The following is a 12,249-nucleotide window of genomic DNA, read 5'->3' as shown; positions in this document are numbered from 1 at the left end:
AAATTACATAATACATTTGAATAAACGTAGTCCCTTATAAGATCAGTTATAAAAGCCCAAACAATATTGATAACTATAATTAATTAAACAAAATAAAGCAAATGTGTCTCTAAAAGATGCACTTGGAAATTCCTGGCATTACATTTCATTAAAAAAAAAAAATTGGTACATAATATGAAGGCAACATGAGGCGCTTCTAATGGTGAATAAAAGACAAAACCCTTGGGGAGCACTAATTGATCTGCAAAAGAGACCACAAATGTCTTTACGAGAAACTGCATATGATGTGTCTATTAATTTACTTTTTTTCTTTGGGTACAAAAAGAGTTTCTAGATCAGAAAATGACTTTCTGTATTTGAGATGTGTTCATTAACAGCTCTTTAAAGAGCAGTTGTAGGAGCATTATTTTGGACTTTTTAAAATTAAAATCATTAGGTAAATGCACTTTATTCAGCATGCATAAAAAAGCCACAGAAGTTAAATAAGTTTTAAAATTCTCATTCTAGTGGCACTATCCAATTTATATCTACAAGATTCCAACAGCCTAGAATTATTTTAGGAACATGAAATAATTTGTTCACTCACAAGCTACCATTTCACTAAATTTTATACCAGTCAAGGACTCACTATTTTTATACCCAACACTGTTGCCAAATCAGCAAAAATATATTCAAGTATGATATGTGTGAGTTTAACACTCTGACTAATTAAGAATTCCATTTAAAGTTAGAGCAATCTAAAGGCATCTCCTAATATATATGCCTTATGATAAGATTTGTGTTTCTCAGATGTCAATTTGCAAAATATATATTGAACCCAATCTTTGGGTCTAAGAAATTTATACTCAGTATAGGACTTGAGGGGGAGGAGAGAAAGCAAAATTGCATTTATACTATCTTTGTGCTCTTCTTATCTGGTAGCCATTTTGGATAGCCTCAGGAGTGGGTAAGTAACCATGGGTAGTGACCCCTTAATGGAAAATGATGCCATTCAAATTTTGTCTACACTGGCCAACTTTTTGAGAAAAAGTGCCTTTTATCTATAAAACTGTGTGAGCATTCACATTGAACCACAACTTGGGTTAGAAAAAATTATCATTCTTGTTAACAAAAGACTTCCAGCCCCACGAGGGACATTTGTCTTTGCCCTACCCTGTGTTGTCAACAAGTATGCAGTGTGGACACCAAAAGGCATTTTGTCACTGATTCTGGCCTATAGGAAGTGGCACACAGCCCCTCTGATCAGCAGTCGGCACTCTGCTGCCCTGCAGCCAAGTGGCCAGCTACCTGCCCCAACCCCTTGCAAGATCCACAAAATTTAAAGCCCATTCTTGCTGTCTGAGTATTTGTACCCTTCCCCCATGTTCTGTCTCAGTGTACAGTGGTCTCATGGTATCTTCCAAGGTGCCCATTCCTAGCGATCACACTAAATGCTCCCCATTTTGAACCACCACAGGGCTGTTGCATCTGATCAGTATATGGGGAGAGGAGTCTGACCAGTCCCAACTGCAAGTGATCTGTAGGAATTAAAGAACTGAGATATGTCTATCATAAGGCCCATGAAGCAAACCATTGTTCCAATGCTTCACTGAAGACCTGCCATTTCTGGATGCAGTCCTCGGCAGTGACCCCACTTCCATCATTACAAGCCCTGTGGATATTTAAGAGGCCCAGAGGCAATGCCCAGAAGGCCTAAGATGGAGGACAAAATTATAGATGAAGAGATTAAGGTAGATGAGGACTAGGGTTTCCCTTGCAGATTGCTAAGCATGTTTGGCAACCAGTTCTTCACTGCTAACAGACATAACCTGTCTGAGCAGTTTTCCAGGGGACCAAAAAGCAGGGGATGAGATGCAGGGTAAGTGGCTGTGGGTTGTGAAGTGCAGGGCTGAGTATATGGAAAAGTGAGAGGCTGCCTGTGTTTCTGTGAGCTGTTATCCCTGTGTAATTAATCGATATGGCAGAGCAGGAAGTAGATGCTCACTGTGATCTCAGTGGGATTCCCCAGAGGGAAGCTACTGAAACTTTTGGGCTGCGTCTAGACTGGCATGATTTTGCAGAAATACTTTTAACGGAAAAGTTTTTCCATTAAAAGTATTTCTGCAAAAGAGTATCTATATTGGCACAGATGCTTTTGTGCAAAAAGTGCTTTTGCGCAAAAGCATCCGTGCCCAGTATAGAAGCACTTTTGCACAAGAAAGCTCCGTTGGCCATTTTAGCGGGAGCGTCAAAGTATTTGCACAAGAAGCAGTCTAGATGCACCCTTGGAGATACACTTGTAAATTTTCTGCCTCTGATTCCATGGCAGTGCAGCTCTGTCCATTCTCCTGTTGTACAACCCTAGCTGGTACCATTCATCAATCACTCGTGCAGGACACAAAGCAGAACATAGGTGGGCTGCATATAAAGCAGGGTGAAAGCCACAAGCTTGGAGAAATTGTGCCATGGTTTTCTTGATTATCCTGAGCAGGGAAATGTCAGCCCGGGACTAACCCACCTCTAGAGCAGTGTGGCTTAATTAGAACTATGTTCCTGAATTTTTTAGCTCTGGCTATGAATTTCTTTTATCCATATGCAGAACCACCAGTAACCCCCACCACCTCACTCACCATGACTATGATTGCCCAAACAAATTCCTTGTAAGAGTTAGCAGGAAAGTGAAATGGAAATGTTGGAAAGAAAGTTTGTCAGTGAAATGTTACTATATAGGCCTCAATGTTAATGGACGCCTTTTGTGCATTTTGCTGAACAGAGGCCTTGGCGGAGGCACACCATGTTGTAGAGGTTGCAACAGATTAAAAAAAACCAGGGAGGATTTGGTTCATGAAGTGCTAAATCAATCAGCCAATAAGTGCAGAAATTGGGTTATTGAGTAATCCCCTCTACCCTCACATTCCTTTTCAATCTCTGGGAGCCCTCATTTTCACATGTACTCCATCCCCACTCCCGACTTTCATTATGATACCTTGACCTGAATATATTTGTGAGTTGTAACCTTTTGCCAATGTAACCCACACACCTACTGGGTGTGGTTCACTGTCCCATGTAGTGGCACTTAGACTGCTTACAGAGGGAGAGAATGAGTTTGCACTACAGCTTTAGCTGGGAGCCAGCTGGATCAAGCTGTAGGGGCTCAGGCACTAAGGTGTAGAGATCCCAGGTTTGATTCTACCTGTTGGTGTTACACCAACACTTCTCTCTCTAGCTCTGAGAGTGTTTCAGTACACTGTTTACTGATGACTAAAGGCACACTTTTATAATAGTTTTACACTGTTAGGGTACGTCTACACTACAGCGCTAGTTCGAACTAACTTAGTTCGAATTAGTTAATTCGAACTAAGCTAGTTCGAACTAACGCGTCTAGAACTAAAAACTAGTTCGAACTAGCGTTTTGCTAGTTCGAACTAGTAAGTCCACATTGAGTGGACTCTGAACAGGGCTTAAGGATGGCCGGAAGCAGTGCCGGCAGGGCATAAAAGGAGGACTTAGAGCATGGAGATGCAGTCTCAGGCTAGCCGAGGGCTGCGCTTAAAGGGTCCCGACCCCCACCCCGGACACACAGTTCTAAGGGGTGCCCCGCTTCCAAAGAAGTTCTGGCTTGGAGTGCCCACACTGGGCACATCACACCACTCGGCCATCAGCCCGGCTGCACTTGCCGCAGGCTGCCATCTGGGGAGAGGGAGTAATTGGGGGGCTGCAGGAGAGCTTCCACCCCCAGAAGCCCGCAGAGCCAGCCCAGTCCTCCCCATCGGGGGCTCGTACCCCATTCCTCCCTCACCTCCTTCCACTTACCCTTCCCTAGCCCCCCTTCTTATTGATGTACAAAATAAAGATAACGTTTCTTCCAACATTGACTCTGTCTTTATTGAAAAAAACTGGGGGACACTGGGAAAAGGAGGTGGGAGAGGGGAAGAGAAAGGCTGGGAGAGGGGAGGGCAACTAACATGATCAGGGGTTGGGAACAGGTCCCAGATGAAGAAAGGCTACAGAGACTGGGACTGTTCAGCTTAGAAAAGAGGAGATGGAGGGGGGACAGGATAGAGGTCTCTAAAAGCAGGGGTTGGGTGGAGAGGGTGCATTCAGAAAAGTTCTTCCTGAGTTCCCATAAAGAAGGACTAGAGGACACCAAAGGAAAGGAATGGGTAGCAGGCTTGAAACTAGTAAGAGAAAGTTGTTCTTCTTGACAAAGCAAATAGTTAACCTGTGGAACTCCTTGCTGCAGGAGGCTGTGAAGGCTACAACTAGAACAGAGTTTAAAGGGAAGTGAGATAAAGTGATGGAGGTTGGGTCCATGGAGTCCTATTAGCCAGAGGGTAGGAGTGGTGTCCCTGCCCAAAGTTTGTGGAAGGCTGGAGAGGGATGGCACGAGACAAATGGCTTGGTCATTGTCTTCAGTCCATCCCCTCCAGGGTCCCTAGGGTTGGCCGCTGTTGGCAGACAGGCTACTGGGCTAGATGGACCTTTGGTCTGACCCAGGACGGCCATTGTAAGCTCAGGGCTCAGTGTCGGGGGTCTCAGTGGACCCCCTTGATTTTCATGCACACCTGGTCCTGGGTGGCCAGGCTGGCAGCTCTCCTGCCCTAGACAGCCACTTTCCTGTGCCTAGTGCGGAGATCGTGGACGAGGTCCACGATGTCCGCACTAGCCCAGGAAGGTGCCCGCCTCTTGCGGTCCAGGGCAAGCTCCCGGGAGCCGCCAGCCTGGTCCCGGCAAGAGGGGGTGGGCTGGGGGGCATCGGGTGGGTGGCTCTGTGCCGTGCCAGGTGCAGGGTCTGCTAGCTGGGTGCTGGCAGGCTTGCACCTGGCACGGGCACCGTAGCCAGCCCGTGCCCCTTTAAGGGGTCCGGGGCCGGGAGGGGGGCATAGAGTTTCCCTGGTGTTGGCCAGAGTGGCCACCAGGGAAACCTGGGGAGGGCTAGCCTCCCACTAGTTCGAACTAAAGGGCTACACAGCCCTTAGTTCGAACTAGCTAGTTCGAACTAGGCGTTAGTCCTCGTAAAATGAGGTTTACCTAGTTCGAACTAAGCGCTCCGCTAGTTCGATTCAAATTCGAACTAGCGGAGCGCTAGTGTAGCACCTATTAAAGTTAGTTCGAACTAACGTCCGTTAGTTCGAACTAACTTTGTAGTGTAGACATACCCTTATTTACTCTTTAACACTATCACAGACGGTGGTTCCAGGTGCAGGCATTAGTGGCTTCTTCCCAGCTATGTGTTGCATTGGATTGGGGAAGGGTGCAGCATGTAAACAACTGTAGCAAAGATTAATTTAAGTGTCCCTCATTTTCAAAGTTCACAGAAGTCCCTTTGGATTTATTCCTCTGTGTGCTGATCGGCTGTGTCTAGACTACATGCCTCTGTCGGCAGAGGCATGTAGATTAGACGGATCAGCAAAGGCAAATGAAGCCATGATTTAAATGATCGCGGCTTCATTTACATTTACATGGCTGCCGCGCTGAGCCGACAAACAGCTGATCAGCTGTTTGTCGGCTCGCCGCTAGTCTGGACGTTCCCCCGTCGACATCAAAGCCCTTTGTCGGCAGCCCCGTTATTCCTCATGGAATGAGGTTTACCGGGGCTGCCGACAAAGGGCTTTGATGTCGACAGGGGGAACGTCCAGACTAGCGGCGAGCCGACAAACAGCTGATCAGCTGTTTGTCGGCTCAGCACGGCAGCCATGTAAATGTAAATGAAGCCGCGATCATTTAAATCGCGGCTTCATTTACCTTTGCTGAACAAACAAATCTACATGCCTCTGCCGACAGAGGCATGTAGTGTAGACATACCCATCATGTTACTGACACCCGCCTTCTTGTTCTGTAGGGCTCTCCCACCACACTGTCCTGTTGGGCTAGATGCAGTTCTAAGGGCTCAACAAACAGGAAACCAACTCCCCTCCCCCCCAAAAAACCCAAAATAAATCCATCTTATCCTATGTAAAAGTTTATAGATGGACAACTCATAGGTTAGCTCCCATTATCAGTGAAAGAGAGATATGTATAGTGTTTGCTCTGCCCCTCTCCCCCCCACCCCCCACTGTAACAATTATTTACACTGGAGCTGATAGCAAACAAAAGGGTTTTTATTAAGTACAAAAAGTAGGATTTAAGTGGTTTCAAGTGAAAACAGATCAAGGTAAGTTACTAAATTTAAATAAATTGAAAATGCATAGCTAGTTCTAATACACTAAGGCTGTGTCTAGACTGCATCCCTTTCCCATAAAAGGGATGCAAATTAGACACATCGCAATTGCAAATGAAGCGGGGATTTAAATCCCCCCTCTTCATTTGCATAAAAATGGCTGCCGCTTTTTTCTGTCTCAGAGCTTTGCCGGAAAAAAGCACCAGTCTAGACGCGGAACTTTCAGAAAATAAAGCCTTTTCCGAAAGATCCCTTATTCCTTATTTTAAGAGGAATAAGGGTTCTTTCGGAAAAGGCTTTATTTTCCAAAAGATCCACGTCTAGGCTGGCGCTTTTTTCCGGCAAAGCTCCTAGCCGGAAAAAAGCGGCAGCCATTTTTATGCAAATGAAGCGGGGGGGATTTAAATTCCCGCTTCATTTGCAATTGCGATGTGTCTAATTTGCATCCCTTTTACGGAAAAGGGATGCAGCCTAGACACAGCCAAAGAAATGTGTCACATGCAAATTCTTATCCTAAACAGCTGTTCTTATTTCAATTATAAACTTCCAATAAGAGACAAATTCTTTTACTCTGACATGGGTCTCCAGCCTTTCAGAGGTCTTCAAGTGTCCTCTTAGAATGTGTCAGGCAGTTTCAAAGGCCTGTCAAAGACAAAGAGCTGGTTCACATTGCTTAAATTGACTTTTCTCCATGTGGGAATCTTTTCTTTGGCATTTCCCCCTTTCCATGGATAAACAAGACCACATTCAAAATGGATTGCAGTACCAGGTGGTATGATCACATGATTTTCTTGACTCAACCATCACTTGGCTAAGCAAAATGCAGGACAATGTAGCACTTTGTGACTGTTTTCTTCCATTATTTGATCTGAGGAAGTGGGTCTGGCCCACGAAAGCTCATCATCTAATAAACCATCTTGTTAGTCTTTAAAGTGCTACATTGTCCTGCATTTTGCTTCAGCTACCCCAGACTAACACGGCTACATCTCTACCACTTGGCTAAGCAAGGCTGTTCACAGGTTCTGGGTCACTAGTAATGGCCCTCATTTGCACATTTATTATTATAAACAAATTCTCACTTCATATTTCTAATTTCACATACAAGAATTATACATGCATATAAATAGGATATATTGATCCAGCAGATTGTAACTGTAAAACTGACATGTTATGTGACCTATTTTGCATAAAGCACCTTTGAGTTATGCATATTCATATCCAGCTATGCGTTGCATTGGAGAGGGAAAGTGTACAGTGTGGAGACAACTGTAACAGAAGTTTATTTAAGTGTCCCTCCTTTTCAAAGTGCACCCAAAGCCTGCCTATGTGGACAGCAGCTCCTCTGACAGCTCTAGAGGCTGTCTGCTCAACTCTGCAGCCAAGTACTATGCCTCAGTGCTCCACCTCTGAGCAAAAATCCCCCCTTACTTTCACACAAATTATGCAAAGTTCAATAAGCTGCAATAACCATGGGAACATTGTCTTCAATGAGCTCTAGTCTGCCATAGACACACCTGCATCTTGCCTTCAATCTCCCAAAGGTACATTCGACTACCAAACAGCACCTGCTCAGCCTATTGTTAAAATGTACTGCTGTGCAGGTGTCCCTGTATGGCTCTGTGGTGTGAAACAGATCTGTAAGCCAGGTCTCCCAGGAACATAAAAAGCATTTCCACTGTAATCTTGTAGTCTTGAAAGAAAGTCTCTGCTGCAGATTTCTGTAGAGGTCAGTGTTCCTGAAAATGCATCACCATACTGATGTCTCTGAAATGCTTATGGCAATCCAAAGTGCCTGCACAACCATCATGAAATATCCTTTCTTCTTGAAGTACTTGGTGACAAGGTGGCTGGCAGTAAAATCGGAATATGTGTGCTATGTATTGCCCACAATTGGGAACTATCATGTCCACAAAGTCAGCCACTCTGTCATGCATATTTCCCAGAGCTATGGTCCTCTGTAGCAGAATGTGATTTATTGCTCTGCACACATGCATCAACACAGAGTCAATGGCAGACTTCTTCTCTCCAAACTAATTTGCAACTGATCAGTAGCAATCAGGAGTTGCCAGCTTCTACCCAGTAATTGCCACATGCTTCTCAATTGAGAAGGCAATTCTCATTCTGGTGTCCTTGCACTGCAACACACAGGTCCAGGAAGGTTCCTTTACACAGCCTAAAGTTCTGTAGCCACTGGTAGTCATTCCATACCTGAATGACAATGGGATCCCACCAATCAGTGCTGGTTTCCCTAGACCAAAAGCACTAATCCATCCTGTAAAGCTGCTCTGTGACTGTCAAATGCAATGACAGGTTGCCATTGTCCCTATCATACACAGTCAGGTGCCTCTGAATTTTTTTCATCTGTCTGTAATTTCAAGATGCTCTCCACTGCCAGGCGTGGACAACGGCAGTTGGAAAAAAGCATGCTGGAAGCCCCTAAATAAAGCTGTGCCTGATGAGAAATTGTGTACAGTCCCAAGATGCCCTGCGCTCTATTCCATGTTTCTATAGTGCCTAGGGACAGATAGAGTCTCTAGGCACTGTGTGATACATACTCACAATTCATTGTTCTCACTGTCAACGTGGGACACAATCGGTTGATAGAGGGAGCAAGTGTAAATACACTTTAGTGACTTTTTCTTTGGTTACTTCTGCATGTCAATATTAGTTTCCTCAGCAAAACCTGTTAGTGTAGACATATCCTCAGACATGACCTGGAGAACAACAGCATTTTAATAACTCTTCCTTCACTGTCCAGAGCCTTGAAACCCCTCTCCCCTCTATAGCGGAGGATGAAGAAGTAGCTAGGCTGGGAATATCACTCTGTGCACCTTGTCATTTTCCATGCTATCTGGTTAGGCCAGCTTTGTAACCCCTCTGTAACACTGGAGTGGCATAGAAGGATCAGAACAGAGGGGTAGTCCTGGCCCATTGTTCTTATTAAGAGTTCTTGACAAAATGTACTTTCTTCAATACAGTGTGCGCCATCAGAGTCAATGTTTCATGAAGACATATCTTTCTCTTGGTATTGTTGGAATAGAACAGTAATTACAATTTCACCTAAAGATATTTAACTAAGTCTGTGTTGGAAAGATTTGTGTGGTCCAGAGCATGCTGCTCCCTATTGTTGAGACCAAGAGCATGCAGAATCAGAAACCTTGATTATCTTGAGCAGAAAAAGTTATTTTGAGGAAATGCCATTTTGTGAAAATGTTGCGAAGTTTTTTGTTTTCTTTCCAGTGCTGAACAAAGACAAATTTCAAAACCTCAAAATTTGTTGCAATATGGAATTCTCATTCTCCAGTAATCTTGAATTTTTATACTATGCTTCTTCTTAGGCACTCAGATAAGTACATAAATAGATTAGATTCAAATATATGAGAAATATTAGGAAGAAATAGACGGATTACACCAAATTGTCTCTGGGTAAGCATCTTCATATTGTTTTTACATCACATCACACTACTGAAGCAGAGAGCAGATGAAATTTGCTTAGAAGAATTCTGGCCTTTCTGTTTCTAGTGATGTATCTAGAGCCCACACTAGAAGTGGGAGATCAGAGTAGTTGCCCTGGCTGACAATATCTGGAGATGCTAAATCTGTGGGGAATCGAGGGAAAAGAGGTACCACATCATTCGGTGGCTCCTCTCTGCTTTTTGTTTGTTTGTTTGTTTGATGGGGAGAGGGGGGAGCTGGCTCAGCCATTTTCAGGAATCAAAACATCTTCCACCAATACACACACACAGACAAAAATTCAACAGAAAAATGTTAACCACCTTTAATTGTGCTCTAAACATAGAAGGTAGGTAGTGAAAGAGAAATGTGTCACAGAGCAAGTCAGTGACAGAGCTGGAAATAAAATCCAGGTTTCTGGGGTCTCAGCACTTTAGCAAATGAATGATGCTGTTTCCTCTAAGATTTCAAATAGGAGGCTATATCAGAGTACTGTAGACAGAAAATTCTGCAGGATGAGGGAGATTTACATTCTGACATGAGAGTGTAGCAAAATGTTCTTAATGTACCATATTGTGTGCGGAGCAACCAGAAAAACTATTTATGCTTTTAGCGTTCTGTAATCTGCACAATACATGGGGAGAAAACAGCATACAGTGACTCTGGACTGCAAACTCCAAAAACGCATCCAAGAGGAGAATATAAATTTAAACTGTTGCAGATGGTACCTTAAATTCCTCTGCTTTTGCACCTGTGTTTGTTGCTCAGTAGCCCTCATGGCCTGAGTGGCACTGGTTTGGCACAAGCCATAAAAAAGGAGGCGTTTAAAGTCATGATGGAATAATACTGTCAGTGCAGAAAATCATTACTCCTTACATGCAAAGATGGGAATCTTGGTATAATAAACTACCAACTATGATCTGAGTACCATTATTCAATAATTCACTATTTGTATACTGAGATATGTATGTGAAGCATGAATTCAAGCCAACTGTTAATACGATATAATTAGTTAATTATAATTATTATGATCATCTTCAAATGAATTTCACAAATGATATTAGCTGAATACAAATTTCATGTGAATGCCTAGAAATATTACTGTTCTAACAATATATAATATGTGTGAGTCTATCAGAAAGATGGCAGTGCAAATATGCAGACAAAACTATAAAGACTGATGGCCTATTTTAAAAAGCTCCAAGAGCTTCCCACTGGCTTCAAAGGGATTTGCGGGTGCTAAGCACTTTTGAAAACCAGGCCATTACTGCACAATAGATTGCATGATCACTGAGGATTTTGATCCCTTGACATGTCATTTTATTATATATTTTGTCTTGTTTTATGATTTATTCAAACATTTTTAAAAAGCATTATGAGCAATCTGTTTGCAACTTACATGATATCTATATCTATATATCTGTGCCTTTTACTGGAGGAATAAGTAAATTGGTTCATACCCATTGTCATCCATTCAAGCCCCTGGCAATCAATCTCATTGCATTTCTCTCACATTTCTAAGGAATGGGTTTTGCAGAATTTTTCTCTTATTGCTTTAGAGAATAGCACTCACTAAATCTGTTCCCAAAATATAGAGGTTATGCTCCTTCAATAATAACTGGAAGGAGAGCGAGACTCCTGCTGAATGATTCCTACACAGACACTTTGTTATGATAAAGAGACTTCTTCTGTGAATAATGTTCATGCATAGTTTATTCCATGTCATTTTCTATCAATTGTTACACAAATAATTCATAAACAACTTTTTGGTTCTATTCAAAACAAGATTTGCCAAATAATTTTTTTCTGTGAAGCATCAAATAATTTTGTGTGAATAATTATTTTCACTATCTGTTCTGATAATTTCATAATTATAAGACACTCAGACACTCATTTTGCACCACATCTTATTCCTCAGGTAAACATCCATGGAACCAGCATCTATAGTATAATCATCTGGTCCAAAATGATAGAAAACTTTTCAAATTATGTTTTCTAATCTTGGTGCTCACGGGTGACCATCAGGAACCTGAACCTATAAACCTTATTCAAGCATCACTCCCAATAAAATAAATATTTTTCCTGAGCAAGAATTGCGGAGAGATGTATGTCAAATATATGATAGCATATACTTCTAAACTTCCTTGAGCTGGTGTTTCTTATTATGAAGAGTGGTTTTTAAATCTTCAGGCGGCCTCACTAGCTATCTGCTAATGTTATATCCATTTGCATCCAACAGCATGTCAAGTTATGGAAAGGGAGCAATGAATCAGTTTGATGTCTATACAAACATCAAATTATACTACTTATATCCCTTGAGTCAGGCTTCATTTTTGAAAAGTACTGCTTAGATATATGTTTGTTCATTTGTTGTCAGTCCAATTGAGATGGTATTATGATTTTCTGCTATATTGTGGAGCTACAAGACTGGAGAAAATCAGGTTCTGTATCTTATAAAATATGTAACATGTATCTTACAAAATGTGTAACATATGTATTAGGTGCACAATGTTAGTGTTAGAATCATAGAGTCATAGGGTTGGAAGAGACCTCAGGTCATCAAGTCCTACCCTCTGCTAGAAGCAGAACCAATTCCAACTAAATCGTCTCAGCCTGGGTTTTGTCAAGCTGAGACTTAAAAACCTTCCAGGGATAGA

This window comes from Pelodiscus sinensis, chromosome 16 (assembly GCF_052426305.1).
Source record: "Pelodiscus sinensis isolate ZL-2025 chromosome 16, ASM5242630v1, whole genome shotgun sequence".
NCBI lineage: Eukaryota > Metazoa > Chordata > Testudines > Trionychidae > Pelodiscus > Pelodiscus sinensis.
The sequence above is the reverse complement of the archived record's forward strand: the minus strand, read 5'-3'. Positions refer to the sequence as shown.